General features: G+C 41.6%; 58 non-coding genes and 37 pseudogenes across 58 annotated transcripts in view; all 95 read left to right on the top strand.

Moving 5' to 3' along the window:
• The first annotated feature begins 81 nt into the window (after positions 1 to 81).
• Positions 82 to 200, top strand: LOC134887575 (5S ribosomal RNA; annotated as a pseudogene).
• Positions 201 to 307: 107 nt separating this feature from the next.
• LOC135063397 (5S ribosomal RNA) lies at positions 308 to 426 on the top strand. The gene has a single exon (XR_010249730.1). It is a non-coding gene; the product is annotated as a 5S ribosomal RNA (ribosomal RNA).
• A 107-nt stretch (positions 427 to 533) lies between these two features.
• LOC134891568 (5S ribosomal RNA) lies at positions 534 to 652 on the top strand (annotated as a pseudogene).
• Positions 653 to 759: 107 nt separating this feature from the next.
• LOC134892469 (5S ribosomal RNA) lies at positions 760 to 878 on the top strand (annotated as a pseudogene).
• Positions 879 to 985: 107 nt separating this feature from the next.
• LOC135067303 (5S ribosomal RNA) lies at positions 986 to 1,104 on the top strand. Its single transcript, XR_010253523.1, has one exon. It is a non-coding gene; the product is annotated as a 5S ribosomal RNA (ribosomal RNA).
• A 108-nt stretch (positions 1,105 to 1,212) lies between these two features.
• LOC134892767 (5S ribosomal RNA) lies at positions 1,213 to 1,331 on the top strand (annotated as a pseudogene).
• Positions 1,332 to 1,438: 107 nt separating this feature from the next.
• LOC134884880 (5S ribosomal RNA) lies at positions 1,439 to 1,557 on the top strand. The gene has a single exon (XR_010169011.1). It is a non-coding gene; the product is annotated as a 5S ribosomal RNA (ribosomal RNA).
• Positions 1,558 to 1,664: 107 nt separating this feature from the next.
• Positions 1,665 to 1,783, top strand: LOC134892468 (5S ribosomal RNA; annotated as a pseudogene).
• Positions 1,784 to 1,890: 107 nt separating this feature from the next.
• On the top strand, positions 1,891 to 2,009 carry LOC135060444 (5S ribosomal RNA). Its single transcript, XR_010246838.1, has one exon. It is a non-coding gene; the product is annotated as a 5S ribosomal RNA (ribosomal RNA).
• A 107-nt stretch (positions 2,010 to 2,116) lies between these two features.
• LOC134893517 (5S ribosomal RNA) lies at positions 2,117 to 2,235 on the top strand (annotated as a pseudogene).
• A 107-nt stretch (positions 2,236 to 2,342) lies between these two features.
• Positions 2,343 to 2,461, top strand: LOC134896705 (5S ribosomal RNA). The gene has a single exon (XR_010172038.1). It is a non-coding gene; the product is annotated as a 5S ribosomal RNA (ribosomal RNA).
• Positions 2,462 to 2,568: 107 nt separating this feature from the next.
• Positions 2,569 to 2,687, top strand: LOC134901374 (5S ribosomal RNA). The gene has a single exon (XR_010174864.1). It is a non-coding gene; the product is annotated as a 5S ribosomal RNA (ribosomal RNA).
• A 107-nt stretch (positions 2,688 to 2,794) lies between these two features.
• LOC134901803 (5S ribosomal RNA) lies at positions 2,795 to 2,913 on the top strand. Its single transcript, XR_010175282.1, has one exon. It is a non-coding gene; the product is annotated as a 5S ribosomal RNA (ribosomal RNA).
• Positions 2,914 to 3,020: 107 nt separating this feature from the next.
• On the top strand, positions 3,021 to 3,139 carry LOC134891514 (5S ribosomal RNA; annotated as a pseudogene).
• Positions 3,140 to 3,246: 107 nt separating this feature from the next.
• Positions 3,247 to 3,365, top strand: LOC134888770 (5S ribosomal RNA; annotated as a pseudogene).
• Positions 3,366 to 3,472: 107 nt separating this feature from the next.
• Positions 3,473 to 3,591, top strand: LOC134885244 (5S ribosomal RNA). The gene has a single exon (XR_010169362.1). It is a non-coding gene; the product is annotated as a 5S ribosomal RNA (ribosomal RNA).
• Positions 3,592 to 3,698: 107 nt separating this feature from the next.
• LOC135068658 (5S ribosomal RNA) lies at positions 3,699 to 3,817 on the top strand. The gene has a single exon (XR_010254853.1). It is a non-coding gene; the product is annotated as a 5S ribosomal RNA (ribosomal RNA).
• Positions 3,818 to 3,924: 107 nt separating this feature from the next.
• Positions 3,925 to 4,043, top strand: LOC134893734 (5S ribosomal RNA; annotated as a pseudogene).
• Positions 4,044 to 4,150: 107 nt separating this feature from the next.
• LOC134892467 (5S ribosomal RNA) lies at positions 4,151 to 4,269 on the top strand (annotated as a pseudogene).
• Positions 4,270 to 4,376: 107 nt separating this feature from the next.
• On the top strand, positions 4,377 to 4,495 carry LOC134886895 (5S ribosomal RNA). The gene has a single exon (XR_010170971.1). It is a non-coding gene; the product is annotated as a 5S ribosomal RNA (ribosomal RNA).
• A 107-nt stretch (positions 4,496 to 4,602) lies between these two features.
• LOC135064206 (5S ribosomal RNA) lies at positions 4,603 to 4,721 on the top strand. Its single transcript, XR_010250518.1, has one exon. It is a non-coding gene; the product is annotated as a 5S ribosomal RNA (ribosomal RNA).
• A 107-nt stretch (positions 4,722 to 4,828) lies between these two features.
• On the top strand, positions 4,829 to 4,947 carry LOC135067300 (5S ribosomal RNA). Its single transcript, XR_010253521.1, has one exon. It is a non-coding gene; the product is annotated as a 5S ribosomal RNA (ribosomal RNA).
• A 107-nt stretch (positions 4,948 to 5,054) lies between these two features.
• On the top strand, positions 5,055 to 5,173 carry LOC134890073 (5S ribosomal RNA; annotated as a pseudogene).
• Positions 5,174 to 5,280: 107 nt separating this feature from the next.
• On the top strand, positions 5,281 to 5,399 carry LOC134890118 (5S ribosomal RNA; annotated as a pseudogene).
• Positions 5,400 to 5,506: 107 nt separating this feature from the next.
• On the top strand, positions 5,507 to 5,625 carry LOC135060443 (5S ribosomal RNA). Its single transcript, XR_010246837.1, has one exon. It is a non-coding gene; the product is annotated as a 5S ribosomal RNA (ribosomal RNA).
• Positions 5,626 to 5,732: 107 nt separating this feature from the next.
• On the top strand, positions 5,733 to 5,851 carry LOC134886342 (5S ribosomal RNA). The gene has a single exon (XR_010170428.1). It is a non-coding gene; the product is annotated as a 5S ribosomal RNA (ribosomal RNA).
• A 107-nt stretch (positions 5,852 to 5,958) lies between these two features.
• LOC135060599 (5S ribosomal RNA) lies at positions 5,959 to 6,077 on the top strand. The gene has a single exon (XR_010246992.1). It is a non-coding gene; the product is annotated as a 5S ribosomal RNA (ribosomal RNA).
• Positions 6,078 to 6,184: 107 nt separating this feature from the next.
• On the top strand, positions 6,185 to 6,303 carry LOC135061661 (5S ribosomal RNA). Its single transcript, XR_010248036.1, has one exon. It is a non-coding gene; the product is annotated as a 5S ribosomal RNA (ribosomal RNA).
• A 107-nt stretch (positions 6,304 to 6,410) lies between these two features.
• Positions 6,411 to 6,529, top strand: LOC134901801 (5S ribosomal RNA). Its single transcript, XR_010175281.1, has one exon. It is a non-coding gene; the product is annotated as a 5S ribosomal RNA (ribosomal RNA).
• Positions 6,530 to 6,636: 107 nt separating this feature from the next.
• On the top strand, positions 6,637 to 6,755 carry LOC135060442 (5S ribosomal RNA). Its single transcript, XR_010246836.1, has one exon. It is a non-coding gene; the product is annotated as a 5S ribosomal RNA (ribosomal RNA).
• Positions 6,756 to 6,862: 107 nt separating this feature from the next.
• LOC135059987 (5S ribosomal RNA) lies at positions 6,863 to 6,981 on the top strand. Its single transcript, XR_010246382.1, has one exon. It is a non-coding gene; the product is annotated as a 5S ribosomal RNA (ribosomal RNA).
• Positions 6,982 to 7,088: 107 nt separating this feature from the next.
• LOC134887574 (5S ribosomal RNA) lies at positions 7,089 to 7,207 on the top strand (annotated as a pseudogene).
• Positions 7,208 to 7,314: 107 nt separating this feature from the next.
• LOC135063396 (5S ribosomal RNA) lies at positions 7,315 to 7,433 on the top strand. Its single transcript, XR_010249729.1, has one exon. It is a non-coding gene; the product is annotated as a 5S ribosomal RNA (ribosomal RNA).
• Positions 7,434 to 7,540: 107 nt separating this feature from the next.
• LOC134893184 (5S ribosomal RNA) lies at positions 7,541 to 7,659 on the top strand (annotated as a pseudogene).
• A 107-nt stretch (positions 7,660 to 7,766) lies between these two features.
• LOC134892466 (5S ribosomal RNA) lies at positions 7,767 to 7,885 on the top strand (annotated as a pseudogene).
• Positions 7,886 to 7,992: 107 nt separating this feature from the next.
• Positions 7,993 to 8,111, top strand: LOC135067299 (5S ribosomal RNA). The gene has a single exon (XR_010253520.1). It is a non-coding gene; the product is annotated as a 5S ribosomal RNA (ribosomal RNA).
• A 108-nt stretch (positions 8,112 to 8,219) lies between these two features.
• Positions 8,220 to 8,338, top strand: LOC134892765 (5S ribosomal RNA; annotated as a pseudogene).
• Positions 8,339 to 8,445: 107 nt separating this feature from the next.
• Positions 8,446 to 8,564, top strand: LOC134884879 (5S ribosomal RNA). Its single transcript, XR_010169010.1, has one exon. It is a non-coding gene; the product is annotated as a 5S ribosomal RNA (ribosomal RNA).
• Positions 8,565 to 8,671: 107 nt separating this feature from the next.
• On the top strand, positions 8,672 to 8,790 carry LOC134893750 (5S ribosomal RNA; annotated as a pseudogene).
• Positions 8,791 to 8,897: 107 nt separating this feature from the next.
• Positions 8,898 to 9,016, top strand: LOC135067298 (5S ribosomal RNA). The gene has a single exon (XR_010253519.1). It is a non-coding gene; the product is annotated as a 5S ribosomal RNA (ribosomal RNA).
• A 107-nt stretch (positions 9,017 to 9,123) lies between these two features.
• Positions 9,124 to 9,242, top strand: LOC134890072 (5S ribosomal RNA; annotated as a pseudogene).
• A 107-nt stretch (positions 9,243 to 9,349) lies between these two features.
• Positions 9,350 to 9,468, top strand: LOC134890117 (5S ribosomal RNA; annotated as a pseudogene).
• A 107-nt stretch (positions 9,469 to 9,575) lies between these two features.
• Positions 9,576 to 9,694, top strand: LOC135060441 (5S ribosomal RNA). Its single transcript, XR_010246835.1, has one exon. It is a non-coding gene; the product is annotated as a 5S ribosomal RNA (ribosomal RNA).
• A 107-nt stretch (positions 9,695 to 9,801) lies between these two features.
• Positions 9,802 to 9,920, top strand: LOC134893516 (5S ribosomal RNA; annotated as a pseudogene).
• Positions 9,921 to 10,027: 107 nt separating this feature from the next.
• Positions 10,028 to 10,146, top strand: LOC134896693 (5S ribosomal RNA). Its single transcript, XR_010172037.1, has one exon. It is a non-coding gene; the product is annotated as a 5S ribosomal RNA (ribosomal RNA).
• A 107-nt stretch (positions 10,147 to 10,253) lies between these two features.
• LOC134901373 (5S ribosomal RNA) lies at positions 10,254 to 10,372 on the top strand. Its single transcript, XR_010174863.1, has one exon. It is a non-coding gene; the product is annotated as a 5S ribosomal RNA (ribosomal RNA).
• Positions 10,373 to 10,479: 107 nt separating this feature from the next.
• Positions 10,480 to 10,598, top strand: LOC134901800 (5S ribosomal RNA). The gene has a single exon (XR_010175280.1). It is a non-coding gene; the product is annotated as a 5S ribosomal RNA (ribosomal RNA).
• Positions 10,599 to 10,705: 107 nt separating this feature from the next.
• On the top strand, positions 10,706 to 10,824 carry LOC134891738 (5S ribosomal RNA; annotated as a pseudogene).
• Positions 10,825 to 10,931: 107 nt separating this feature from the next.
• LOC134888769 (5S ribosomal RNA) lies at positions 10,932 to 11,050 on the top strand (annotated as a pseudogene).
• Positions 11,051 to 11,157: 107 nt separating this feature from the next.
• On the top strand, positions 11,158 to 11,276 carry LOC134889406 (5S ribosomal RNA; annotated as a pseudogene).
• Positions 11,277 to 11,383: 107 nt separating this feature from the next.
• Positions 11,384 to 11,502, top strand: LOC134889059 (5S ribosomal RNA; annotated as a pseudogene).
• A 107-nt stretch (positions 11,503 to 11,609) lies between these two features.
• Positions 11,610 to 11,728, top strand: LOC135068071 (5S ribosomal RNA). The gene has a single exon (XR_010254279.1). It is a non-coding gene; the product is annotated as a 5S ribosomal RNA (ribosomal RNA).
• A 107-nt stretch (positions 11,729 to 11,835) lies between these two features.
• LOC134887255 (5S ribosomal RNA) lies at positions 11,836 to 11,954 on the top strand (annotated as a pseudogene).
• A 107-nt stretch (positions 11,955 to 12,061) lies between these two features.
• Positions 12,062 to 12,180, top strand: LOC135066824 (5S ribosomal RNA). Its single transcript, XR_010253063.1, has one exon. It is a non-coding gene; the product is annotated as a 5S ribosomal RNA (ribosomal RNA).
• Positions 12,181 to 12,287: 107 nt separating this feature from the next.
• Positions 12,288 to 12,406, top strand: LOC135068070 (5S ribosomal RNA). The gene has a single exon (XR_010254278.1). It is a non-coding gene; the product is annotated as a 5S ribosomal RNA (ribosomal RNA).
• A 107-nt stretch (positions 12,407 to 12,513) lies between these two features.
• On the top strand, positions 12,514 to 12,632 carry LOC134887254 (5S ribosomal RNA; annotated as a pseudogene).
• Positions 12,633 to 12,739: 107 nt separating this feature from the next.
• On the top strand, positions 12,740 to 12,858 carry LOC135066822 (5S ribosomal RNA). Its single transcript, XR_010253061.1, has one exon. It is a non-coding gene; the product is annotated as a 5S ribosomal RNA (ribosomal RNA).
• A 107-nt stretch (positions 12,859 to 12,965) lies between these two features.
• Positions 12,966 to 13,084, top strand: LOC135060439 (5S ribosomal RNA). Its single transcript, XR_010246833.1, has one exon. It is a non-coding gene; the product is annotated as a 5S ribosomal RNA (ribosomal RNA).
• Positions 13,085 to 13,191: 107 nt separating this feature from the next.
• On the top strand, positions 13,192 to 13,310 carry LOC134884620 (5S ribosomal RNA). Its single transcript, XR_010168762.1, has one exon. It is a non-coding gene; the product is annotated as a 5S ribosomal RNA (ribosomal RNA).
• Positions 13,311 to 13,416: 106 nt separating this feature from the next.
• On the top strand, positions 13,417 to 13,535 carry LOC135060438 (5S ribosomal RNA). Its single transcript, XR_010246832.1, has one exon. It is a non-coding gene; the product is annotated as a 5S ribosomal RNA (ribosomal RNA).
• A 107-nt stretch (positions 13,536 to 13,642) lies between these two features.
• On the top strand, positions 13,643 to 13,761 carry LOC134900842 (5S ribosomal RNA). Its single transcript, XR_010174345.1, has one exon. It is a non-coding gene; the product is annotated as a 5S ribosomal RNA (ribosomal RNA).
• A 107-nt stretch (positions 13,762 to 13,868) lies between these two features.
• LOC135062192 (5S ribosomal RNA) lies at positions 13,869 to 13,987 on the top strand. The gene has a single exon (XR_010248546.1). It is a non-coding gene; the product is annotated as a 5S ribosomal RNA (ribosomal RNA).
• Positions 13,988 to 14,094: 107 nt separating this feature from the next.
• LOC134887622 (5S ribosomal RNA) lies at positions 14,095 to 14,213 on the top strand (annotated as a pseudogene).
• Positions 14,214 to 14,320: 107 nt separating this feature from the next.
• Positions 14,321 to 14,439, top strand: LOC135058780 (5S ribosomal RNA). Its single transcript, XR_010245204.1, has one exon. It is a non-coding gene; the product is annotated as a 5S ribosomal RNA (ribosomal RNA).
• A 107-nt stretch (positions 14,440 to 14,546) lies between these two features.
• Positions 14,547 to 14,665, top strand: LOC134893269 (5S ribosomal RNA; annotated as a pseudogene).
• Positions 14,666 to 14,772: 107 nt separating this feature from the next.
• LOC134894069 (5S ribosomal RNA) lies at positions 14,773 to 14,891 on the top strand (annotated as a pseudogene).
• Positions 14,892 to 14,998: 107 nt separating this feature from the next.
• On the top strand, positions 14,999 to 15,117 carry LOC135062191 (5S ribosomal RNA). The gene has a single exon (XR_010248545.1). It is a non-coding gene; the product is annotated as a 5S ribosomal RNA (ribosomal RNA).
• A 107-nt stretch (positions 15,118 to 15,224) lies between these two features.
• LOC134885218 (5S ribosomal RNA) lies at positions 15,225 to 15,343 on the top strand. Its single transcript, XR_010169338.1, has one exon. It is a non-coding gene; the product is annotated as a 5S ribosomal RNA (ribosomal RNA).
• Positions 15,344 to 15,450: 107 nt separating this feature from the next.
• On the top strand, positions 15,451 to 15,569 carry LOC135069705 (5S ribosomal RNA). The gene has a single exon (XR_010255886.1). It is a non-coding gene; the product is annotated as a 5S ribosomal RNA (ribosomal RNA).
• A 107-nt stretch (positions 15,570 to 15,676) lies between these two features.
• On the top strand, positions 15,677 to 15,795 carry LOC134888768 (5S ribosomal RNA; annotated as a pseudogene).
• Positions 15,796 to 15,902: 107 nt separating this feature from the next.
• Positions 15,903 to 16,021, top strand: LOC134889405 (5S ribosomal RNA; annotated as a pseudogene).
• A 107-nt stretch (positions 16,022 to 16,128) lies between these two features.
• On the top strand, positions 16,129 to 16,247 carry LOC135067726 (5S ribosomal RNA). The gene has a single exon (XR_010253937.1). It is a non-coding gene; the product is annotated as a 5S ribosomal RNA (ribosomal RNA).
• A 107-nt stretch (positions 16,248 to 16,354) lies between these two features.
• LOC134900841 (5S ribosomal RNA) lies at positions 16,355 to 16,473 on the top strand. Its single transcript, XR_010174344.1, has one exon. It is a non-coding gene; the product is annotated as a 5S ribosomal RNA (ribosomal RNA).
• Positions 16,474 to 16,580: 107 nt separating this feature from the next.
• Positions 16,581 to 16,699, top strand: LOC134887253 (5S ribosomal RNA; annotated as a pseudogene).
• A 107-nt stretch (positions 16,700 to 16,806) lies between these two features.
• Positions 16,807 to 16,925, top strand: LOC135066821 (5S ribosomal RNA). The gene has a single exon (XR_010253060.1). It is a non-coding gene; the product is annotated as a 5S ribosomal RNA (ribosomal RNA).
• Positions 16,926 to 17,032: 107 nt separating this feature from the next.
• Positions 17,033 to 17,151, top strand: LOC135062761 (5S ribosomal RNA). Its single transcript, XR_010249106.1, has one exon. It is a non-coding gene; the product is annotated as a 5S ribosomal RNA (ribosomal RNA).
• A 107-nt stretch (positions 17,152 to 17,258) lies between these two features.
• On the top strand, positions 17,259 to 17,377 carry LOC135059986 (5S ribosomal RNA). The gene has a single exon (XR_010246381.1). It is a non-coding gene; the product is annotated as a 5S ribosomal RNA (ribosomal RNA).
• Positions 17,378 to 17,483: 106 nt separating this feature from the next.
• On the top strand, positions 17,484 to 17,601 carry LOC134885584 (5S ribosomal RNA). Its single transcript, XR_010169697.1, has one exon. It is a non-coding gene; the product is annotated as a 5S ribosomal RNA (ribosomal RNA).
• A 107-nt stretch (positions 17,602 to 17,708) lies between these two features.
• LOC135063952 (5S ribosomal RNA) lies at positions 17,709 to 17,827 on the top strand. Its single transcript, XR_010250271.1, has one exon. It is a non-coding gene; the product is annotated as a 5S ribosomal RNA (ribosomal RNA).
• A 107-nt stretch (positions 17,828 to 17,934) lies between these two features.
• On the top strand, positions 17,935 to 18,053 carry LOC135067753 (5S ribosomal RNA). The gene has a single exon (XR_010253963.1). It is a non-coding gene; the product is annotated as a 5S ribosomal RNA (ribosomal RNA).
• A 107-nt stretch (positions 18,054 to 18,160) lies between these two features.
• Positions 18,161 to 18,279, top strand: LOC134896682 (5S ribosomal RNA). Its single transcript, XR_010172036.1, has one exon. It is a non-coding gene; the product is annotated as a 5S ribosomal RNA (ribosomal RNA).
• Positions 18,280 to 18,386: 107 nt separating this feature from the next.
• LOC135058779 (5S ribosomal RNA) lies at positions 18,387 to 18,505 on the top strand. Its single transcript, XR_010245203.1, has one exon. It is a non-coding gene; the product is annotated as a 5S ribosomal RNA (ribosomal RNA).
• A 107-nt stretch (positions 18,506 to 18,612) lies between these two features.
• On the top strand, positions 18,613 to 18,731 carry LOC135058778 (5S ribosomal RNA). Its single transcript, XR_010245202.1, has one exon. It is a non-coding gene; the product is annotated as a 5S ribosomal RNA (ribosomal RNA).
• Positions 18,732 to 18,838: 107 nt separating this feature from the next.
• LOC134893268 (5S ribosomal RNA) lies at positions 18,839 to 18,957 on the top strand (annotated as a pseudogene).
• A 107-nt stretch (positions 18,958 to 19,064) lies between these two features.
• Positions 19,065 to 19,183, top strand: LOC134892316 (5S ribosomal RNA; annotated as a pseudogene).
• Positions 19,184 to 19,290: 107 nt separating this feature from the next.
• Positions 19,291 to 19,409, top strand: LOC135058777 (5S ribosomal RNA). The gene has a single exon (XR_010245201.1). It is a non-coding gene; the product is annotated as a 5S ribosomal RNA (ribosomal RNA).
• A 107-nt stretch (positions 19,410 to 19,516) lies between these two features.
• Positions 19,517 to 19,635, top strand: LOC134896222 (5S ribosomal RNA; annotated as a pseudogene).
• A 107-nt stretch (positions 19,636 to 19,742) lies between these two features.
• LOC134896280 (5S ribosomal RNA) lies at positions 19,743 to 19,861 on the top strand (annotated as a pseudogene).
• Positions 19,862 to 19,968: 107 nt separating this feature from the next.
• LOC134896671 (5S ribosomal RNA) lies at positions 19,969 to 20,087 on the top strand. Its single transcript, XR_010172035.1, has one exon. It is a non-coding gene; the product is annotated as a 5S ribosomal RNA (ribosomal RNA).
• Positions 20,088 to 20,194: 107 nt separating this feature from the next.
• Positions 20,195 to 20,313, top strand: LOC135064488 (5S ribosomal RNA). Its single transcript, XR_010250798.1, has one exon. It is a non-coding gene; the product is annotated as a 5S ribosomal RNA (ribosomal RNA).
• A 107-nt stretch (positions 20,314 to 20,420) lies between these two features.
• On the top strand, positions 20,421 to 20,539 carry LOC135067497 (5S ribosomal RNA). The gene has a single exon (XR_010253710.1). It is a non-coding gene; the product is annotated as a 5S ribosomal RNA (ribosomal RNA).
• Positions 20,540 to 20,646: 107 nt separating this feature from the next.
• On the top strand, positions 20,647 to 20,765 carry LOC135068471 (5S ribosomal RNA). The gene has a single exon (XR_010254672.1). It is a non-coding gene; the product is annotated as a 5S ribosomal RNA (ribosomal RNA).
• Positions 20,766 to 20,872: 107 nt separating this feature from the next.
• On the top strand, positions 20,873 to 20,991 carry LOC135062405 (5S ribosomal RNA). Its single transcript, XR_010248756.1, has one exon. It is a non-coding gene; the product is annotated as a 5S ribosomal RNA (ribosomal RNA).
• A 107-nt stretch (positions 20,992 to 21,098) lies between these two features.
• On the top strand, positions 21,099 to 21,217 carry LOC134894309 (5S ribosomal RNA; annotated as a pseudogene).
• Positions 21,218 to 21,324: 107 nt separating this feature from the next.
• Positions 21,325 to 21,417, top strand: part of LOC135061089 (5S ribosomal RNA) — a 119-nt gene continuing 26 nt past the window's right edge. The window contains exon 1 of the ribosomal RNA XR_010247481.1: positions 21,325 to 21,417. This exon is cut by the window's right edge and continues 26 nt beyond it. This is a non-coding gene — a ribosomal RNA (5S ribosomal RNA).

Below are 21,417 nucleotides of genomic sequence, written 5' to 3'. Positions count from 1 at the left end.
TGATGCATTCCATTTTCAAACGTATTCATTTATGAACCAGTAGTTAGAAGTAGAAAAGTTCTAACAGAAACCACAAAGCTCATCTTCAGCCACACCGCACTGGATACGCCCAATCTCATCTGATCTTGGAAGCTAAGCAGTGTTGGGCCTGGTTAGTACTTGGATTGGAGACCACCTGGGAATACAAGGTGCTGTAGATATTTTTATACTGCCAACACCGTTCTGTTGATGCATTCCATTTTCAAACGTGTTCATTTATGAACCAGTAGTTAGAAGTAGAAAAGTTCTAACAGAAACCACAAAGCTCATCTACAGCCACACCACACTGGATACGCCCAATCTCATCTGATCTTGGAAGCTAAGCAGTGTTGGGCCTGGTTAGTACTTGGATGGGAGACCACCTGGGAATACAAGGTGCTGCAGATATTTTTATACTGCCAACACCGTTCTGTTGATGCATTCCATTTTCAAACGTTTTCATTTATGAACCAGTAGTTAGAAGTAGAAAAGTTCTAACAGAAACCACAAAGCTCATCTACAGCCACACGACACTGGATACGCCCAATCTCATCTGATCTTGGAAGCTAAGCAGTGTTGGGCCTGGTTAGTACTTGGATGGGAGACCACCAGGTAATACAAGGTGCTGTAGATATTTTTATACTGCCAACACCGTTCTGTTGATGCATTCCATTTTCAAACGTATTCATTTATGAACCAGCAGTTAGAAGTAGAAAAGTTCTAACAGAAACGACAAAGCTCATCTACAGCCACAGCACACTGGATACGCCCAATCTCATCTAATCTTGGAAGCTAAGCAGTGTTGGGCCTGGTTAGTACTTGGATGGGAGACCACCTGGGAATACAAGGTGCTGTAAATATTTTTATACTGCCAACACCGTTCTGTTGATGCATTCCATTTTCAAACGTTTTCATTTATGAACCAGTAGTTAGAAGTAGAAAAGTTCTAACAGAAACCACAAAGCTCATCTACAGCCACACCACACTGGATACGCCCAATCTCATCTGATCTTGGAAGCTAAGCAGTGTTGGGCCTGGTTAGTACTTGGATGGGAGATCACCTAGGAATACAAGGTGCTGTAGATATTTTTATACTGCCAACACCGTTCTGTTGATGCATTCCATTTTCAAACGTATTCATTTATGAACCAGTAGTTAGAAGTAGAAAAAGTTCTAACAGAAACAATAAAGCTCATCTACAGCCACAGCACACTGGATACGCCCAATCTCATCTAATCTTGGAAGCTAAGCAGTGTTGGGCCTGGTTAGTACTTGGATGGGAGACCACCTGGGAATACAAGGTGCTGCAGATATTTTTATACTGCCAACACCGTTCTGTTGATGCATTCCATTTTCAAACGTTTTCATTTATGAACCAGTAGTTAGAAGTAGAAAAGTTCTAACAGAAACCACAAAGCTCATCTACAGCCACACCACACTGGATACGCCCAATCTCATCTGATCTTGGAAGCTAAGCAGTGTTGGGCCTGGTTAGTACTTGGATGGGAGACCACCAGGTAATACAAGGTGCTGTAGATATTTTTATACTGCCAACACCGTTCTGTTGATGCATTCCATTTTCAAACGTATTCATTTATGAACCAGTAGTTAGAAGTAGAAAAGTTCTAACAGAAACAACAAAGCTCATCTACAGCCACAGCACACTGGATACGCCCAATCTCATCTAATCTTGGAAGCTAAGCAGTGTTGGGCCTGGTTAGTACTTGGATGGGAGACCACCTGGGAATACAAGGTGCTGTAAATATTTTTATACTGCCAACACCGTTCTGTTGATGCATTCCATTTTCAAACGTTTTCATTTATGAACCAGTAGTTAGAAGTAGAAAAGTTCTAACAGAAACCACAAAGCTCATCTACAGCCACACCACACTGGATACGCCCAATCTCATCTGATCTTGGAAGCTAAGCAGTGTTGGGCCTGGTTAGTACTTGGATGGGAGACCACCTAGGAATACAAGGTGCTGTAGATATTTTTATACTGCCAACACCGTTCTGTTGATGCATTCAATTTTCAGATGTATTCATTTATGAACCAGTAGTTAGAAGTAGAAAAGTTCTAACATAAACCAGAAAGTTCATCTACAGCAACACCACACTGGATATGCCCAATCTAATCTGATCTTGGAAGCTAAGCAGTGTTGGGCCTGGTTAGTACTTGGATTGGAGACCACCTGGGAATACAAGGTGCTGTAGATATTTTTATACTGCCAACACCGTTCTGTTGATGCATTCCATTTTCAAACGTATTCATTTATGAACCAGTAGTTAGAAGTAGAAAAGTTCTAACAGAAACCACAAAGCTCATCTACAGCCACACCACACTGGATACGCCCAATCTCATCTGATCTTGGAAGCTAAGCAGTGTTGGGCCTGGTTAGTACTTGGATGGGAGACCACCTGGGAATACAAGGTGCTGTAGATATTTTTATACTGCCAACACCGTTCTGTTGATGCATTCCATTTTCAAACGTATTCATTTATGAACCAGTAGTTAGAAGTAGAAAAGTTCTAACAGAAACCACAAAGCTCATCTACAGCCACACCACACTGGATACGCCCAATCTCATCTGATCTTGGAAGATAAGCAGTGTTGGGCCTGGTTAGTACTTGGATGGGAGACCACCTGGGAATACAAGGTGCTGTAGATATTTTTATACTGCCAACACCGTTCTGTTGATGCATTCTATTTTCAAACGTATTCATTTATGAACCAGTAGTTAGAAGTAGAAAAGTTCTAACAGAAACAACAAAGCTCATCTATAGCCACACCACACTGGATACGCCCAATCTCATCTGATCTTGGAAGCTAAGCAGTGTTGGGCCTGGTTAGTACTTGGATGGGAGACCACCTGGGAATACAAGGTGCTGTAGATATTTTTATACTGCAAACACCGTTCTGTTGATGCATTCCATTTTCAAACGTATTAATTTATGAACCAGTAGTTAGAAGTAGAAAAGTTCTAACAAAAACCACAAAGCTCATCTACAGCCACACCACACTGGATACGCCCAATCTCATCTGATCTTGGAAGTTAAGCAGTGATGTGCCTGGTTAGTACTTGGATGGGAGACCACCCGGTAATACAAGGTGCTGTAGATATTTTTATACTGCCAACACCGTTCTGTTGATGCATTCCATTTTCAAACGTATTCATTTATGAACCAGTAGTTAGAAGTAGAAAAGTTCTAACAGAAACAACAAAGCTCATCTACAGCCACAGCACACTGGATACGCCCAATCTCATCTAATCTTGGAAGCTAAGCAGTGTTGGGCCTGGTTAGTACTTGGATGGGAGACCACCTGGGAATACAAGGTGCTGTAGATATTTTTATACTGCCAACACCGTTCTGTTGATGCATTCCATTTTCAAACGTATTAATTTATGAACCAGTAGTTAGAAGTAGAAAAGTTCTAACAGAAACCACAAAGCTCATCTACAGCCACACCACACTGGATACGCCCAATCTCATCTGATCTTGGAAGCTAAGCAGTGTTGTGCCTGGTTAGTACTTGGATGGGAGACCACCTAGGAATACAAGGTGCTGTAGATATTTTTATACTGCCAACACCGTTCTGTTGATGCATTCCATTTTCAAATGTATTCATTTATGAACCAGTAGTTAGAAGTAGAAAAGTTCTAACAGAAACCAGAAAGTTCATCTACAGCAACACCACACTGGATACGCCCAATCTCATCTGATCTTGGAAGCTAAGCAGTGTTGGGCCTGGTTAGTACTTGGATGGGAGACCACCTGGGAATACAAGGTGCTGCAGATATTTTTATACTGCCAACACCGTTCTGTTGATGCATTCCATTTTCAAACGTTTTCATTTATGAACCAGTAGTTAGAAGTAGAAAAGTTCTAACAGAAACCACAAAGCTCATCTACAGCCACACCACACTGGATACGCCCAATCTCATCTGATCTTGGAAGCTAAGCAGTGTTGGGCATGGTTAGTACTTGGATGGGAGACCACCAGGTAATACAAGGTGCCGTAGATATTTTTATACTGCCAACACCGTTCTGTTGATGCATTCCATTTTCAAACGTATTCATTTATGAACCAGTAGTTAGAAGTAGAAAAGTTCTAACAGAAACGACAATGCTCATCTACAGCCACAGCACACTGGATACGCCCAATCTCATCTAATCTTGGAAGCTAAGCAGTGTTGGGCCTGGTTAGTACTTGGATGGGAGACCACCTGGGAATACAAGGTGCTGTAAATATTTTTATACTGCCAACACCGTTCTGTTGATGCATTCCATTTTCAAACGTTTTCATTTATGAACCAGTAGTTAGAAGTAGAAAAGTTCTAACAGAAACCACAAAGCTCATCTACAGCCACACCACACTGGATACGCCCAATCTCATCTGATCTTGGAAGCTAAGCAGTGTTGGGCCTGGTTAGTACTTGGATGGGAGATCACCTAGGAATACAAGGTGCTGTAAATATTTTTATACTGCCAACACCGTTCTGTTGATGCATTCCATTTTCAAACGTTTTCATTTATGAACCAGTAGTTAGAAGTAGAAAAGTTCTAACAGAAACCACAAAGCTCATCTACAGCCACACCACACTGGATACGCCCAATCTCATCTGATCTTGGAAGCTAAGCAGTGTTGGGCCTGGTTAGTACTTGGATGGGAGACCACTTGGGAATACAAGGTGCTGTAAATATTTTTATACTGCCAACACCGTTCTGTTGATGCATTCCATTTTCAAACGTTTTCATTTATGAACCAGTAGTTAGAAGTAGAAAAGTTCTAACAGAAACCACAAAGCTCATCTACAGCCACACCACACTGGATACGCCCAATCTCATCTGATCTTGGAAGCTAAGCAGTGTTGGGCCTGGTTAGTACTTGGATGGGAGATCACCTAGGAATACAAGGTGCTGTAGATATTTTTATACTGCCAACACCGTTCTGTTGATGCATTCAATTTTCAAATGTATTCATTTATGAACCAGTAGTTAGAAGTAGAAAAGTTCGAACAGAAACCAGAAAGTTCATCTACAGCAACACCACACTGGATATGCCCAATCTCATCTGATCTTGGAAGCTAAGCAGTGTTGGGCCTGGTTAGTACTTGGATGGGAGACCACCCGGTAATACAAGGTGCTGTAGATATTTTTATACTGCCAACACCGTTTTGTTGATGCATTCCATTTTCAAACGTATTCATTTATGAACCAGTAGTTAGAAGTAGAAAAGTTCTAACAGAAACAACAAAGCTCATCTACAGCCACAGCACACTGGATACGCCCAATCTCATCTGATCTTGGAAGCTAAGCAGGGTTGGGCCTGGTTAGTACTTGGAAGGGAGACCACCTGGGAATACAAGGTGCTGTAGATATTTTTATACTGCCAACACCGGTCTGTTGATGCATTCCATTTTCAAACATTTTCATTTATGAACCAGTAGTTAGAAGTAGAAAAGTTCTAACAGAAACCACAAAGCTCATCTACAGCCACACCACACTGGATACGCCCAATCTCATCTGATCTTGGAAGCTAAGCAGTGTTGGGCCTGGTTAGTACTTGGATGGGAGACCACCTAGGAATACAAGGTGCTGTAGATATTTTTATACTGCCAACACCGTTCTGTTGATGCATTCAATTTTCAGATGTATTCATTTATGAACCAGTAGTTAGAAGTAGAAAAGTTCTAACATAAACCAGAAAGTTCATCTACAGCAACACCACACTGGATACGCCCAATCTAATCTGATCTTGGAAGCTAAACAGTGTTGGGCCTGGTTAGTACTTGGATGGGAGACCACCTGGGAATACAAGGTGCTGTAGATATTTTTATACTGCCAACACCGTTCTGTTGATGCATTCCATTTTCAAACGTATTCATTTATGAACCAGTAGTTAGAAGTAGAAAAGTTCTAACAGAAACCACAAAGCTCATCTACAGCCACACCACACTGGATACGCCCAATCTCATCTGATCTTGGAAGCTAAGCAGTGGTGGGCCTGGTTAGTACTTGGATGGGAGACCACCTGGGAATACAAGGTGCTGTAGATATTTTTATACTGCCAACACCGTTCTGTTGATGCATTCCATTTTCAAACGTATTCATTTATGAACCAGTAGTTAGAAGTAGAAAAGTTCTAACAGAAACCACAAAGCTCATCTACAGCCACACCACACTGGATATGCCCAATCTCATCTGATCTTGGAAGATAAGCAGTGTTGGGCCTGGTTAGTACTTGGATGGGAGACCACCTGGGAATACAAGGTGCTGTAGATATTTTTATACTGCCAACACCGTTCTGTTGATGCATTCTATTTTCAAACGTATTCATTTATGAACCAGTAGTTAGAAGTAGAAAAGTTCTAACAGAAACAACAAAACTCATCTATAGCCACACCACACTGGATACGCCCAATCTCATCTGATCTTGGAAGCTAAGCAGTGTTGGGCCTGGTTAGTACTTGGATGGGAGACCACCTGGGAATACAAGGTGCTGTAGATATTTTTATACTGCCAACACCGTTCTGTTGATGCATTCCATTTTCCAACGTATTAATTTATGAACCAGTAGTTAGAAGTAGAAAAGTTCTAACAGAAACCACAAAGCTCATCTACAGCCACACCACACTGGATACGCCCAATCTCATCTGATCTTGGAAGCTAAGCAGTGTTGGGCCTGGTTAGTACTTGGATGGGAGACCACCTAGGAATACAAGGTGCTGTAGATATTTTTATACTGCCAACACCGTTCTGTTGATGCATTCCATTTTCAAATGTATTCATTTATGAACCAGTAGTTAGAAGTAGAAAAGTTCTAACAGAAACCAGAAAGTTCATCTACAGCAACACCACACTGGATACGCCCAATCTCATCTGATCTTGGAAGCTAAGCAGTGTTGGGCCTGGTTAGTACTTGGATGGGAGACCACCTGGGAATACAAGGTGCTGTAGATATTTTTATACTGCCAACACCGTTCTGTTGATGCATTCCATTTTCAAACGTATTCATTTATGAACCAGTAGTTAGAAGTAGAAAAGTTCTAACAGAAACCACAAAGCTCATCTTCAGCCACACCGCACTGGATACGCCCAATCTCATCTGATCTTGGAAGCTAAGCAGTGTTGGGCCTGGTTAGTACTTGGATTGGAGACCACCTGGGAATACAAGGTGCTGTAGATATTTTTATACTGCCAACACCGTTCTGTTGATGCATTCCATTTTCAAACGTGTTCATTTATGAACCAGTAGTTAGAAGTAGAAAAGTTCTAACAGAAACCACAAAGCTCATCTACAGCCACACCACACTGGATACGCCCAATCTCATCTGATCTTGGAAGCTAAGCAGTGTTGGGCCTGGTTAGTACTTGGATGGGAGACCACCTGGGAATACAAGGTGCTGCAGATATTTTTATACTGCCAACACCGTTCTGTTGATGCATTCCATTTTCAAACGTTTTCATTTATGAACCAGTAGTTAGAAGTAGAAAAGTTCTAACAGAAACCACAAAGCTCATCTACAGCCACACGACTCTGGATACGCCCAATCTCATCTGATCTTGGAAGCTAAGCAGTGTTGGGCCTGGTTAGTACTTGGATGGGAGACCACCAGGTAATACAAGGTGCTGTAGATATTTTTATACTGCCAACACCGTTCTGTTGATGCATTCCATTTTCAAACGTATTCATTTATGAACCAGCAGTTAGAAGTAGAAAAGTTCTAACAGAAACGACAAAGCTCATCTACAGCCACAGCACACTGGATACGCCCAATCTCATCTAATCTTGGAAGCTAAGCAGTGTTGGGCCTGGTTAGTACTTGGATGGGAGACCACCTGGGAATACAAGGTGCTGTAAATATTTTTATACTGCCAACACCGTTCTGTTGATGCATTCCATTTTCAAACGTTTTCATTTATGAACCAGTAGTTAGAAGTAGAAAAGTTCTAACAGAAACCACAAAGCTCATCTACAGCCACACCACACTGGATACGCCCAATCTCATCTGATCTTGGAAGCTAAGCAGTGTTGGGCCTGGTTAGTACTTGGATGGGAGATCACCTAGGAATACAAGGTGCTGTAGATATTTTTATACTGCCAACACCGTTCTGTTGATGCATTCCATTTTCAAACGTATTCATTTATGAACCAGTAGTTAGAAGTAGAAAAAGTTCTAACAGAAACAATAAAGCTCATCTACAGCCACAGCACACTGGATACGCCCAATCTCATCTAATCTTGGAAGCTAAGCAGTGTTGGGCCTGGTTAGTACTTGGATGGGAGACCACCTGGGAATACAAGGTGCTGCAGATATTTTTATACTGCCAACACCGTTGTGTTGATGCATTCCATTTTCAAACGTTTTCATTTATGAACCAGTAGTTAGAAGTAGAAAAGTTCTAACAGAAACCACAAAGCTCATCTACAGCCACACCACACTGGATACGCCCAATCTCATCTGATCTTGGAAGCTAAGCAGTGTTGGGCCTGGTTAGTACTTGGATGGGAGACCACCAGGTAATACAAGGTGCTGTAGATATTTTTATACTGCCAACACCGTTCTGTTGATGCATTCCATTTTCAAACGTATTCATTTATGAACCAGTAGTTAGAAGTAGAAAAGTTCTAACAGAAACAACAAAACTCATCTACAGCCACAGCACACTGGATTCGCCCAATCTCATCTAATCTTGGAAGCTAAGCAGTGTTGGGCCTGGTTAGTACTTGGATGGGAGACCACCTGGGAATACAAGGTGCTGTAAATATTTTTATACTGCCAACACCGTTCTGTTGATGCATTCCATTTTCAAACGTTTTCATTTATGAACCAGTAGTTAGAAGTAGAAAAGTTCTAACAGAAACCACAAAGCTCATCTACAGCCACACCACACTGGATACGCCCAATCTCATCTGATCTTGGAAGCTAAGCAGTGTTGGGCCTGGTTAGTACTTGGATGGGAGATCACCTAGGAATACAAGGTGCTGTAGATATTTTTATACTGCCAACACCGTTCTGTTGATGCATTCAATTTTCAAATGTATTCATTTATGAACCAGTAGTTAGAAGTAGAAAAGTTCGAACAGAAACCAGAAAGTTCATCTACAGCAACACCACACTGGATATGCCCAATCTCATCTGATCTTGGAAGCTAAGCAGTGTTGGGCCTGGTTAGTACTTGGATGGGAGACCACCCGGTAATACAAGGTGCTGTAGATATTTTTATACTGCCAACACCGTTTTGTTGATGCATTCCATTTTCAAACGTATTCATTTATGAACCAGTAGTTAGAAGTAGAAAAGTTCTAACAGAAACAACAAAGCTCATCTACAGCCACAGCACACTGGATACGCCCAATCTCATCTGATCTTGGAAGCTAAGCAGGGTTGGGCCTGGTTAGTACTTGGAAGGGAGACCACCTGGGAATACAAGGTGCTGTAGATATTTTTATACTGCCAACACCGGTCTGTTGATGCATTCCATTTTCAAACGTTTTCATTTATGAACCAGTAGTTAGAAGTAGAAAAGTTCTAACAGAAACCACAAAGCTCATCTACAGCCACACCACACTGGATACGCCCAATCTCATCTGATCTTGGAAGCTAAGCAGTGTTGGGCCTGGTTAGTACTTGGATGGGAGACCACCTAGGAATACAAGGTGCTGTAGATATTTTTATACTGCCAACACCGTTCTGTTGATGCATTCAATTTTCAGATGTATTCATTTATGAACCAGTAGTTAGAAGTAGAAAAGTTCTAACATAAACCAGAAAGTTCATCTACAGCAACACCACACTGGATATGCCCAATCTAATCTGATCTTGGAAGCTAAGCAGTGTTGGGCCTGGTTAGTACTTGGATTGGAGACCACCTGGGAATACAAGGTGCTGTAGATATTTTTATACTGCCAACACCGTTCTGTTGATGCATTCCATTTTCAAACGTATTCATTTATGAACCAGTAGTTAGAAGTAGAAAAGTTCTAACAGAAACCACAAAGCTCATCTACAGCCACACCACACTGGATACGCCCAATCTCATCTGATCTTGGAAGCTAAGCAGTGTTGGGCCTGGTTAGTACTTGGATGGGAGACCACCTGGGAATACAAGGTGCTGTAGATATTTTTATACTGCCAACACCGTTCTGTTGATGCATTCCATTTTCAAACGTATTCATTTATGAACCAGTAGTTAGAAGTAGAAAAGTTCTAACAGAAACCACAAAGCTCATCTACAGCCACACCACACTGGATACGCCCAATCTCATCTGATCTTGGAAGATAAGCAGTGTTGGGCCTGGTTAGTACTTGGATGGGAGACCACCTGGGAATACAAGGTGCTGTAGATATTTTTATACTGCCAACACCGTTCTGTTGATGCATTCTATTTTCAAACGTATTCATTTATGAACCAGTAGTTAGAAGTAGAAAAGTTCTAACAGAAACAGCAAAGCTCATCTATAGCCACACCACACTGGATACGCCCAATCTCATCTGATCTTGGAAGCTAAGCAGTGTTGGGCCTGGTTAGTACTTGGATGGGAGACCACCTGGGAATACAAGGTGCTGTAGATATTTTTATACTGCAAACACCGTTCTGTTGATGCATTCCATTTTCAAACGTATTAATTTATGAACCAGTAGTTAGAAGTAGAAAAGTTCTAACAAAAACCACAAAGCTCATCTACAGCCACACCACACTGGATACGCCCAATCTCATCTGATCTTGGAAGTTAAGCAGTGTTGTGCCTGGTTAGTACTTGGATGGGAAACCACCCGGTAATACAAGGTGCTGTAGATATTTTTATACTGCCAACACCGTTCTGTTGATGCATTCCATTTTCAAACGTATTCATTTATGAACCAGTAGTTAGAAGTAGAAAAGTTCTAACAGAAACAACAAAGCTCATCTACAGCCACAGCACACTGGATACGCCCAATCTCATCTAATCTTGGAAGCTAAGCAGTGTTGGGCCTGGTTAGTACTTGGATGGGAGACCACCTGGGAATACAAGGTGCTGTAGATATTTTTATACTGCCAACACCGTTCTGTTGATGCATTCCATTTTCAAACGTTTTCATTTATGAACCAGTAGTTAGAAGTATAAAAGTTCTAACAGAAACCACAAAGCTCATCTACAGCCACAGCACACTGGATACGCCCAATCTCATCTGATCTTGGAAGATAAGCAGTGTTGGGCCTGGTTATTACTTGGATGGGAGACCACCTGGGAATACAAGGTGCTGTAGATATTTTTATACTGCCAACACCGTTCTGTTGATGCATTCCATTTTCAAACGTATTCATTTATGAACCAGTAGTTAGAAGTAGAAAAGTTCTAACAGAAACCACAAAGCTCATATACAGCCACACCACACTGGATACGCCCAATCTCATCTGATCTTGGAAACTAAGTAGTGTTGGGCCTGGTTAGTACTTGGATGGGAGACCACCTGGGAATACAAGGTGCTGTAGATATTTTTATACTGCCAACACCGTTCTGTTGATGCATTCCATTTTCAAACGTATTCATTTATGAACCAGTAGTTAGAAGTAGAAAAGTTCTAACAGAAACCACAAAGCTCATCTACAGCCACAACGCACTGGATACGCCCAATCTCATCTGATCTTGGAAGCTAAGCAGTGTTGGGCCTGGTTAGTACTTGGATGGGAGACCACCTGGGAATACAAGGTGCTGTAGATATTTTTATACTACCAACATCGTTCTGTTGATGCATTCCATTTTCAAACGTATTCATTTATGAACCAGTAGTTAGAAGTAGAAAAGTTCTAACAGAAACCAGAAAGTTCATCTACAGCAACACCACACTGGATACGCCCAATCTCATCTGATCTTGGAAGCTAAGCAGTGTTGGGCCTGGTTAGTACTTGGATGGGAGACCACCCGGTAATACAAGGTGCTGTAGATATTTTTATACTGCCAACACCATTCTGTTGATGCAGTCCATTTTCAAACGTATTCATTTATGAACCAGTAGTTAGAAGTAGAAAAGTTCTAACAGAAACAGCAAAGCTCATCTACAGCCACAGCACACTGGATACGCCCAATCTCATCTGATCTTGGAAGCTAAGCAGTGTTGGGCCTGGTTAGTACTTGGATGGGAGACCACCTGGGAATACAAGGTGCTGTAGATATTTTTATACTGCCAACACCGGTCTGTTGATGCATTCCATTTTCAAACGTTTTCATTTATGAACCAGTAGTTAGAAGTAGAAAAGTTCTAACAGAAACCACAAAGCTCATCTACAGCCACAACGCACTGGATACGCCCAATCTCATCTGATCTTGGAAGCTAAGCAGTGTTGGGCCTGGTTAGTACTTGGATGGGAGACCACCTGGGAATACAAGGTGCTGTAGATATTTTTATACTACCAACATCGTTCTGTTGATGCATTCCATTTTCAAACGTATTCATTTATGAACCAGTAGTTAGAAGTAGAAAAGTTCTAACAGAAACCAGAAAGTTCATCTACAGCAACACCACACTGGATACGCCCAATCTCATCTGATCTTGGAAGCTAAGCAGTGTTGGGCCTGGTTAGTACTTGGATGGGAGACCACCCGGTAATACAAGGTGCTGTAGATATTTTTATACTGCCAACACCATTCTGTTGATGCAGTCCATTTTCAAACGTATTCATTTATGAACCAGTAGTTAGAAGTAGAAAAGTTCTAACAGAAACAGCAAAGCTCATCTACAGCCACAGCACACTGGATACGCCCAATCTCATCTGATCTTGGAAGCTAAGCAGTGTTGGGCCTGGTTAGTACTTGGATGGGAGACCACCTGGGAATACAAGGTGCTGTAGATATTTTTATACTGCCAACACCGGTCTGTTGATGCATTCCATTTTCAAACGTTTTCATTTATGAACCAGTAGTTAGAAGTAGAAAAGTTCTAACAGAAACCACAAAGCTCATCTACAGCCACACCACACTGGATACGCCCAATCTCATCTGATCTTGGAAGCTAAGCAGTGTTGGGCCTGGTTAGTACTTGGATGGGAGACCACCTAGGAATACAAGGTGCTGTAGATATTTTTATACTGCCAACACCGTTCTGTTGATGCATTCCATTTTCAAATGTATTCATTTATGAACCAGTAGTTAGAAGTAGAAAAGTTCTAACAGAAACCAGAAAGTTCATCTACAGCAACACCACACTGGATACGCCCAATCTCATCTGATCTTGGAAGCTAAGCAGTGTTGGGCCTGGTTAGTACTTGGATGGGAGACCACCTGGGAATACAAGGTGCTTTAGATATTTTTATACTGCCAACACCGTTCTGTTGATGCATTCATTTTCAAACGTATTCATTTATGAACCAGTAGTTAGAAGTACAAAAGTTCTAACAGAAACCACAAAGCTCATCTACAGCCACACCACACTGGATACGCCCAATCTCATCTGATCTTGGAAGCTAAGCAGTGTTGGGCCTGGTTAGTACTTGGATGGGAGACCACCTAGGAATACAAGGTGCTGTAGATATTTTTATACTGCCAACACCGTTCTGTTGATGCATTCCATTTTCAAACGTATTCATTTATGAACCAGTAGTTAGAAGTAGAAAAGTTCTAACAGAAACCACAAAGCTCATCTACAGCCACACCGCACTGGATACGCCCAATCTCATCTGATCTTGGAAGCTAAGCAGTGTTGGGCCTGGTTAGTACTTGGATGGGAGACCACCTGGGAATACAAGGTGCTGTAGATATTTTTATACTGCCAACACCATTCTATTGATGCATTCCATTTTCAAACGTATTCATTTATGAACCAGTAGTTAGAAGTAGAAAAGTTCTAACAGAAACCACAAAGCTCATCTACAGCCACACCACACTGGATACGCCCAATCTCATCTGATCTTGGAAGCTAAGCAGTGTTGGGTCTGGTTAGTACTTGGATGGGAGACCACCTGGGAATACAAGGTGCTGTAGATATTTTTATACTGCCAACACCGTTCTGTTGATGCATTCCATTTTCAAACGTATTCATTTATGAACCAGTAGTTAGAAGTAGAAAAGTTCTAACAGAAACCACAAAGCTCATCTACAGCCACACCAAACTGGATACGTCCAATCTCATCTGATCTTGGAAGCTAAGCAGTGTTGGGCCTGGTTAGTACTTGGATGGGAAACCACCTGGGAATACAAGGTGCTGTAGATATTTTTATACTGCCAACACCGTTCTGTTGATGCATTCCATTTTCAAACGTATTCATTTATGAACCAGTAGTTAGAAGTAGAAAAGTTCTAACAGAAACCACAAAGCTCATCTACAGCCACACCACACTGGATACGCCCAATCTCATCTGATCTTGGAAGCTAAGCAGTGTTGGGCCTGGTTAGTACTTGGATGGGAAACCACCTGGGAATACAAGGTGCTGTAGATATTTTTATACTACCAACACCGTTCTGTTGATGCATTCCATTTTCAAATGTATTCATTTATGAACCAGTAGTTAGAAGTAGAAAAGTTCTAACAGAAACCAGAAAGTTCATCTACAGCAACACCACACTGGATACGCCCAATCTCATCTGATCTTGGAAGCTAAGCAGTGTTGGGTCTGGTTAGTACTTGGATGGGAGACCACCCAGTAATACAAGGTGCTGTAGATATTTTAATACTGCCAACACCGTTCTGTTGATGCATTCCATTTTCAAACGTATTCATTTATGAACCAGTAGTTAGAAGTAGAAAAGTTCTAACAGAAACAACAAACCTCATCTACAGCCACAGCACACTGGATACGCCTAATCTCATCTAATCTTGGAAGCTAAGCAGTGTTGGGCCTGGTTAGTACTTGGATGGGAGACCACCTGGGAATACAAGTTGCTGTAGATATTTTTATACTGCCAACACCGTTCTGTTGATGCATTCCATTTTCAAACGTTTTCATTTATGAACCAGTAGTTAGAAGTAGAAAAGTTCTAACAGAAACCACAAAGCTCATCTACAGCCACACCACACTGGATACGCCCAATCTCATCTGATCTTGGAAGCTAAGCAGTGTTGGGTCTGGTTAGTACTTGGATGGGAGACCACCTGGGAATACAAGGTGCTGTAGATATTTTTATACTGCCAACACCGGTCTGTTGATGCATTCCATTTTCAAACGTTTTCATTTATGAACCAGTAGTTAGAAGTAGAAAAGTTCTAACAGAAACCACAAAGCTCATCTACAGCCACACCACACTGGATACGCCCAATCTCATCTGATCTTGGAAGCTAAGCAGTGTTGGGCCTGGTTAGTACTTGGATGGGAGACCACCTAGGAATACAACGTGCTGTAGATATTTTTATACTGCCAACACCGTTCTGTTGATGCATTCAATTTTCAAATGTATTCATTTATGAACCAGTAGTTAGAAGTAGAAAAGTTCTAACAGAAACCAGAAAGTTCATCTACAGCAACACCACACTGGATACGCCCAATCTCATCTGATCTTGGAAACTAAGCAGTGTTGGGCCTGGTTAGTACTTGGATGGGAGACCACCTGGGAATACAAGGTGCTGTAGATATTTTTATACTGCCAACACCGTTCTGTTGATGCATTCCATTTTCAAACGTATTCATTTATGAACCAGTAGTTAGAAGTAGAAAAGTTCTAACAGAAACAACAAAGCTCATCTACAGCCACAGCACACTGGATACGCCCAATCTCATCTAATCTTGGAAGCTAAGCAGTGTTGGGCCTGGTTAGTACTTGGATGGGAGACCACCTGGGAATACAAGGTGCTGTAGATATTTTTATACTGCCAACACCGTTCTGTTGATGCATTCCATTTTCAAACGTTTTCATTTATGAACCAGTAGTTAGAAGTAGAAAAGTTCTAACAGAAACCACAAAGCTCATCTACAGCCACAGCACACTGGATACGCCCAATCTCATCTGATCTTGGAAGATAAGCAGTGTTGGGCCTGGTTATTACTTGGATGGGAGACCACCTGGGAATACAAGGTGCTGTAGATATTTTTATACTGCTAACACCGTTCTGTTGATGCATTCCATTTTCAAACGTATTCATTTATGAACCAGTAGTTAGAAGTAGAAAAGTTCTAACAGAAACCACAAAGCTCATATACAGCAACACCACACTGGATACGCCCAATCTCATCTGATCTTGGAAGCTAAGCAGTGTTGGGCCTGGTTAGTACTTGGATGGGAGACCACCTGGGAATACAAGGTGCTGTAGATATTTTTATACTGCCAACACCGTTCTGTTGATGCATTCCATTTTCAAACGTATTCATTTATGAACCAGTAGTTAGAAGTAGAAAAGTTCTAACAGAAACCACAAAGCTCATCTACAGCCACACCGCACTGGATACGCCCAATCTCATCTGATCTTGGAAGCTAAGCAGTGTTGGGCCTGGTTAGTACTTGGATGGGAGACCACCTGGGAATACAAGGTGCTGTAGATATTTTTATACTACCAACACCGTTCTGTTGATGCATTCCATTTTCAAACGTATTCATTTATGAACCAGTAGTTAGAAGTAGAAAAGTTCTAACAGAAACCAGAAAGTTAATCTACAGCAACACCACACTGGATACGCCCAATCTCATCTGATCTTGGAAGCTAAGCAGTGTTGGGCCTGGTTAGTACTTGGATGGGAGACCACCCGGTAATACAAGGTGCTGTAGATATTTTTATACTGCCAACACCATTCTGTTGATGCAGTCCATTTTCAAACGTATTCATTTATGAACCAGTAGTTAGAAGTAGAAAAGTTCTAACAGAAACAACAAAGCTCATCTACAGCCACAGCACACTGGATACGCCCAATCTCATCTGATCTTGGAAGCTAAGCAGTGTTGGGCCTGGTTAGTACTTGGATGGGAGACCACCTGGGAATACAAGGTGCTGTAGATATTTTTATACTGCCAACACCGGTCTGTTGATGCATTCCATTTTCAAACGTTTTCATTTATGAACCAGTAGTTAGAAGTAGAAAAGTTCTAACAGAAACCACAAAGCTCATCTACAGTCACACCACACTGGATACGCCCAATCTCATCTGATCTTGGAAGCTAAGCAGTGTTGGGCCTGGTTAGTACTTGGATGGGAGACCACCTAGGAATACAAGGTGCTGTAGATATTTTTATACTGCCAACACCGTTCTGTTGATGCATTCCATTTTCAAATGTATTCATTTATGAACCAGTAGTTAGAAGTAGAAAAGTTCTAACAGAAACCAGACAGTTCATCTACAGCAACACCACACTGGATACGCCCAATCTCATCTGATCTTGGAAGCTAAGCAGTGTTGGGCCTGGTTAGTACTTGGATGGGAGACCACCTGGGAATACAAGGTGCTGTAGATATTTTTATACTGCCAACACCGTTCTGTTGATGCATTCATTTTCAAACGTATTCATTTATGAACCAGTAGTTAGAAGTACAAAAGTTCTAACAGAAACCACAAAGCTCATCTACAGTAACACCATACTGGATACGCCCAATCTCATCTGATCTTGGAAGCTAAGCAGTGTTGGGCCTGGTTAGTACTTGGATGGGAGACCACCTGGGAATACAAGTGCTGTAGATATTTTTATACTGCCAACACCGGTCTGTTGATGCATTCCATTTTCAAACGTTTTCATTTATGAACCAGTAGTTAGAAGTAGAAAAGTTCTAACAGAAACCACAAAGCTCATTTACAGCCACACCACACTGGATACGCCCAATCTCATCTGATCTTGGAAGCTAAGCAGTGTTGGGCCTGGTTAGTACTTGGATGGGAGACCACCTAGGAATACAAGGTGCTGTAGATATTTTTATACTGCCAACACCGTTCTGTTGATGCATTCCATTTTCAAACGTATTCATTTATGAACCAGTAGTTAGAAGTAGAAAAGTTCTAACAGAAACCACAAAGCTCATCTACAGCCACACCGCACTGGATACGCCCAATCTCATCTGATCTTGGAAGCTAAGCAGTGTTTGGCCTGGTTAGTACTTGGATGGGAGACCACCTGGGAATACAAGGTGCTGTAGATATTTTTATACTGCCAACACCGTTCTGTTGATGCATTCCATTTTCAAACGTATTCATTTATGAACCAGTAGTTAGAAGTAGAAAAGTTCTAACAGAAACCACAAAGCTCATCTACAGCCACACCACACTGGATACGCCCAATCTCATCTGATCTTGGAAGCTAAGCAGTGTTGGGCCTGGTTAGTACTTGGATGGGAGACCACCTGGGAATACAAGGTGCTGTAGATATTTTTATACTGCCAACACCGTTCTGTTGATGCATTCCATTTTCAAACGTATTCATTTATGAACCAGTAGTTAGAAGTAGAAAAGTTCTAACAGAAACCACAAAGCTCATCTACAGCCACACCACACTGGATACGCCCAATCTCATCTGATCTTGGAAGCTAAGCAGTGTTGGGCCTGGTTAGTACTTGGATGGGAAACCACCTGGGAATACAAGGTGCTGTAGATATTTTTATACTGCCAACACCGTTCTGTTGATGCATTCCATTTTCAAACGTATTCATTTATGAACCAGTAGTTAGAAGTAGAAAAGTTCTAACAGAAACCACAAAGCTCATCTACAGCCACACCACACTGGATACGCCCAATCTCATCTGATCTTGGAAGCTAAGCAGTGTTGGGCCTGGTTAGTACTTGGATGGGAAACCACCTGGGAATACAAGGTGCTGTAGATATTTTTATACTACCAACACCGTTCTGTTGATGCATTCCATTTTCAAATGTATTCATTTATGAACCAGTAGTTAGAAGTAGAAAAGTTCTAACAGAAACCAGAAAGTTCATCTACAGCAACACCACACTGGATACGCCCAATCTCATCTGATCTTGGAAGCTAAGCAGTGTTGGGTCTGGTTAGTACTTGGATGGGAGACCACCCAGTAATACAAGGTGCTGTAGATATTTTAATACTGCCAACACCGTTCTGTTGATGCATTCCATTTTCAAACGTATTCATTTATGAACCAGTAGTTAGAAGTAGAAAAGTTCTAACAGAAACAACAAACCTCATCTACAGCCACAGCACACTGAATACGCCCAATCTCATCTAATCTTGGAAGCTAAGCAGTGTTGGGCCTGGTTAGTACTTGGATGGGAGACCACCTGGGAATACAAGTTGCTGTAGATATTTTTATACTGCCAACACCGTTCTGTTGATGCATTCCATTTTCAAACGTTTTCATTTATGAACCAGTAGTTAGAAGTAGAAAAGTTCTAACAGAAACCACAAAGCTCATCTACAGCCACACCACACTGGATACGCCCAATCTCATCTGATCTTGGAAGCTAAGCAGTGTTGGGCCTGGTTAGTACTTGGATGGGAAACCACCTGGGAATACAAGGTGCTGTAGATATTTTTATACTACCAACACCGTTCTGTTGATGCATTCCATTTTCAAATGTATTCATTTATGAACCAGTAGTTAGAAGTAGAAAAGTTCTAACAGAAACCAGAAAGTTCATCTACAGCAACACCACACTGGATACGCCCAATCTCATCTGATCTTGGAAGCTAAGCAGTGTTGGGTCTGGTTAGTACTTGGATGGGAGACAACCCAGTAATACAAGGTGCTGTAGATATTTTAATACTGCCAACACCGTTCTGTTGATGCATTCCATTTTCAAACGTATTCATTTATGAACCAGTAGTTAGAAGTAGAAAAGTTCTAACAGAAACAACAAACCTCATCTACAGCCACAGCACACTGGATACGCCCAATATCATCTAATCTTGGAAACTAAGCAGTGTTGGGCCTGGTTAGTACTTGGATGGGAGACCACCTGGGAATGCAAGTTGCTGTAGATATTTTTATACTGCCAACACCGTTCTGTTGATGCATTCCATTTTCAAAAGTTTTCATTTATGAACCAGTAGTTAGAAGTAGAAAAGTTCTAACAGAAACCACAAAGCTCATCTACAGCCACACCACACTGGATACGCCCAATCTCATCTGATCTTGGAAGCTAAGCAGTGTTGGGCCTGGTTAGTACTTGGATGGGAGACCACCTGGGAATACAAGGTGCTGTAGATATTTTTATACTGCCAACACCGGTCTGTTGATGCATTCCATTTTCAAACGTTTTCATTTATGAACCAGTAGTTAGAGGTAGAAAAGTACTAACAGAAACCATAAAGCTCTTCTACAGCCACACCACACTGGATATGCCCAATCTCATCTGATCTTGGAAGCTAAGCAGTGTTGGGCCTGGTTAGTACTTGGATGGGAGACCACCTGGGAATACAAGGTGCTGTAGATATTTTTATACTGCCAACACCATTCTGTTGATGCATTCCATTTTAAAATGTATTCATTTATGAACCAGTAGTTAGAAGTAGAAAAGTTCTAACAGAAACCAGAAAGTTCATCTACAGCCACAACACACTGGATACGCCCAATCTCATCTGATCTTGGAAGCTAAGCAGTGTTGGGCCTGGTTAGTACTTGGATGGGAGACCACCTGGGAATACAAGGTGCTGTAGATATTTTTATACTGCCAACACCGTTCTGTTGATGCATTCCATTTTCAAACGGATTCATTTATGAACCAGTAGTTAGAAGTAGAAAATTTCTAACAGAAACCATAAAGCTCATCTAGAGCCAAGCCACACTGGATACGCCCAATCTCATCTGATCTTGGAAGCTAAGCAGTGTTGGGCCTGGTTAGTACTTGGATGGGAGACCACCTGGGAATACAAGGTGCTGTAGATATTTTTATACTGCCAACACCGTTCTGTTGATGCATTCCATTTTCAAACATATTCATTTATGAACCAGTAGTTAGAAGTAGAAAAGTTCTAACAGAAACCACAAAGCTCATTTACAGCAACACCACACTGGATACGCCCAATCTCATCTGATCTTGGAAGCTAAGCAGTGTTGGGCCAGGTTAGTACTTGGATGGGAGACCACCTGGGAATACAAGGTGCTGTAGATATTTTTATACTGCCAACACCGTTCTGTTGATGCATTCCATTTTCAAACGTATTCATTTATGAACCAGTAGTTAGAAGTAGAAAAGTTCTAACAGAAACAACAAAGCTCATCTACAGCCACAGCACACTGGATACGATCAATCTCATCTAATCTTGGAAGCTAAGCAGTGTTGGGCCTGGTTAGTACTTGGATGGGAGACCACCTGGGAATACAAGGTGCTGTAGATATTTTTATACTGCCAACACCGTTCTGTTGATGCATTCCATTTTCAAACGTTTTCATTTATGAACCAGTAGTTAGAAGTAGAAAAGTTCTAACAGAAACCACAAAGCTCATCTACAGCCATACCACACTGGATACGCCCAATCTCATCTGATCTTGGAAGCTAAGCAGTGTTTGGCCTGGTTAGTACTTGGATGGGAGACCA

The sequence above is a fragment of the Pseudophryne corroboree genome, chromosome 3 (assembly GCF_028390025.1).
Source record: "Pseudophryne corroboree isolate aPseCor3 chromosome 3, aPseCor3.hap2, whole genome shotgun sequence".
Lineage (NCBI taxonomy): Eukaryota > Metazoa > Chordata > Amphibia > Anura > Myobatrachidae > Pseudophryne > Pseudophryne corroboree.
Note: the sequence above shows the minus strand (reverse complement) of the source record. Positions and strands in the feature narration are given on the sequence as shown.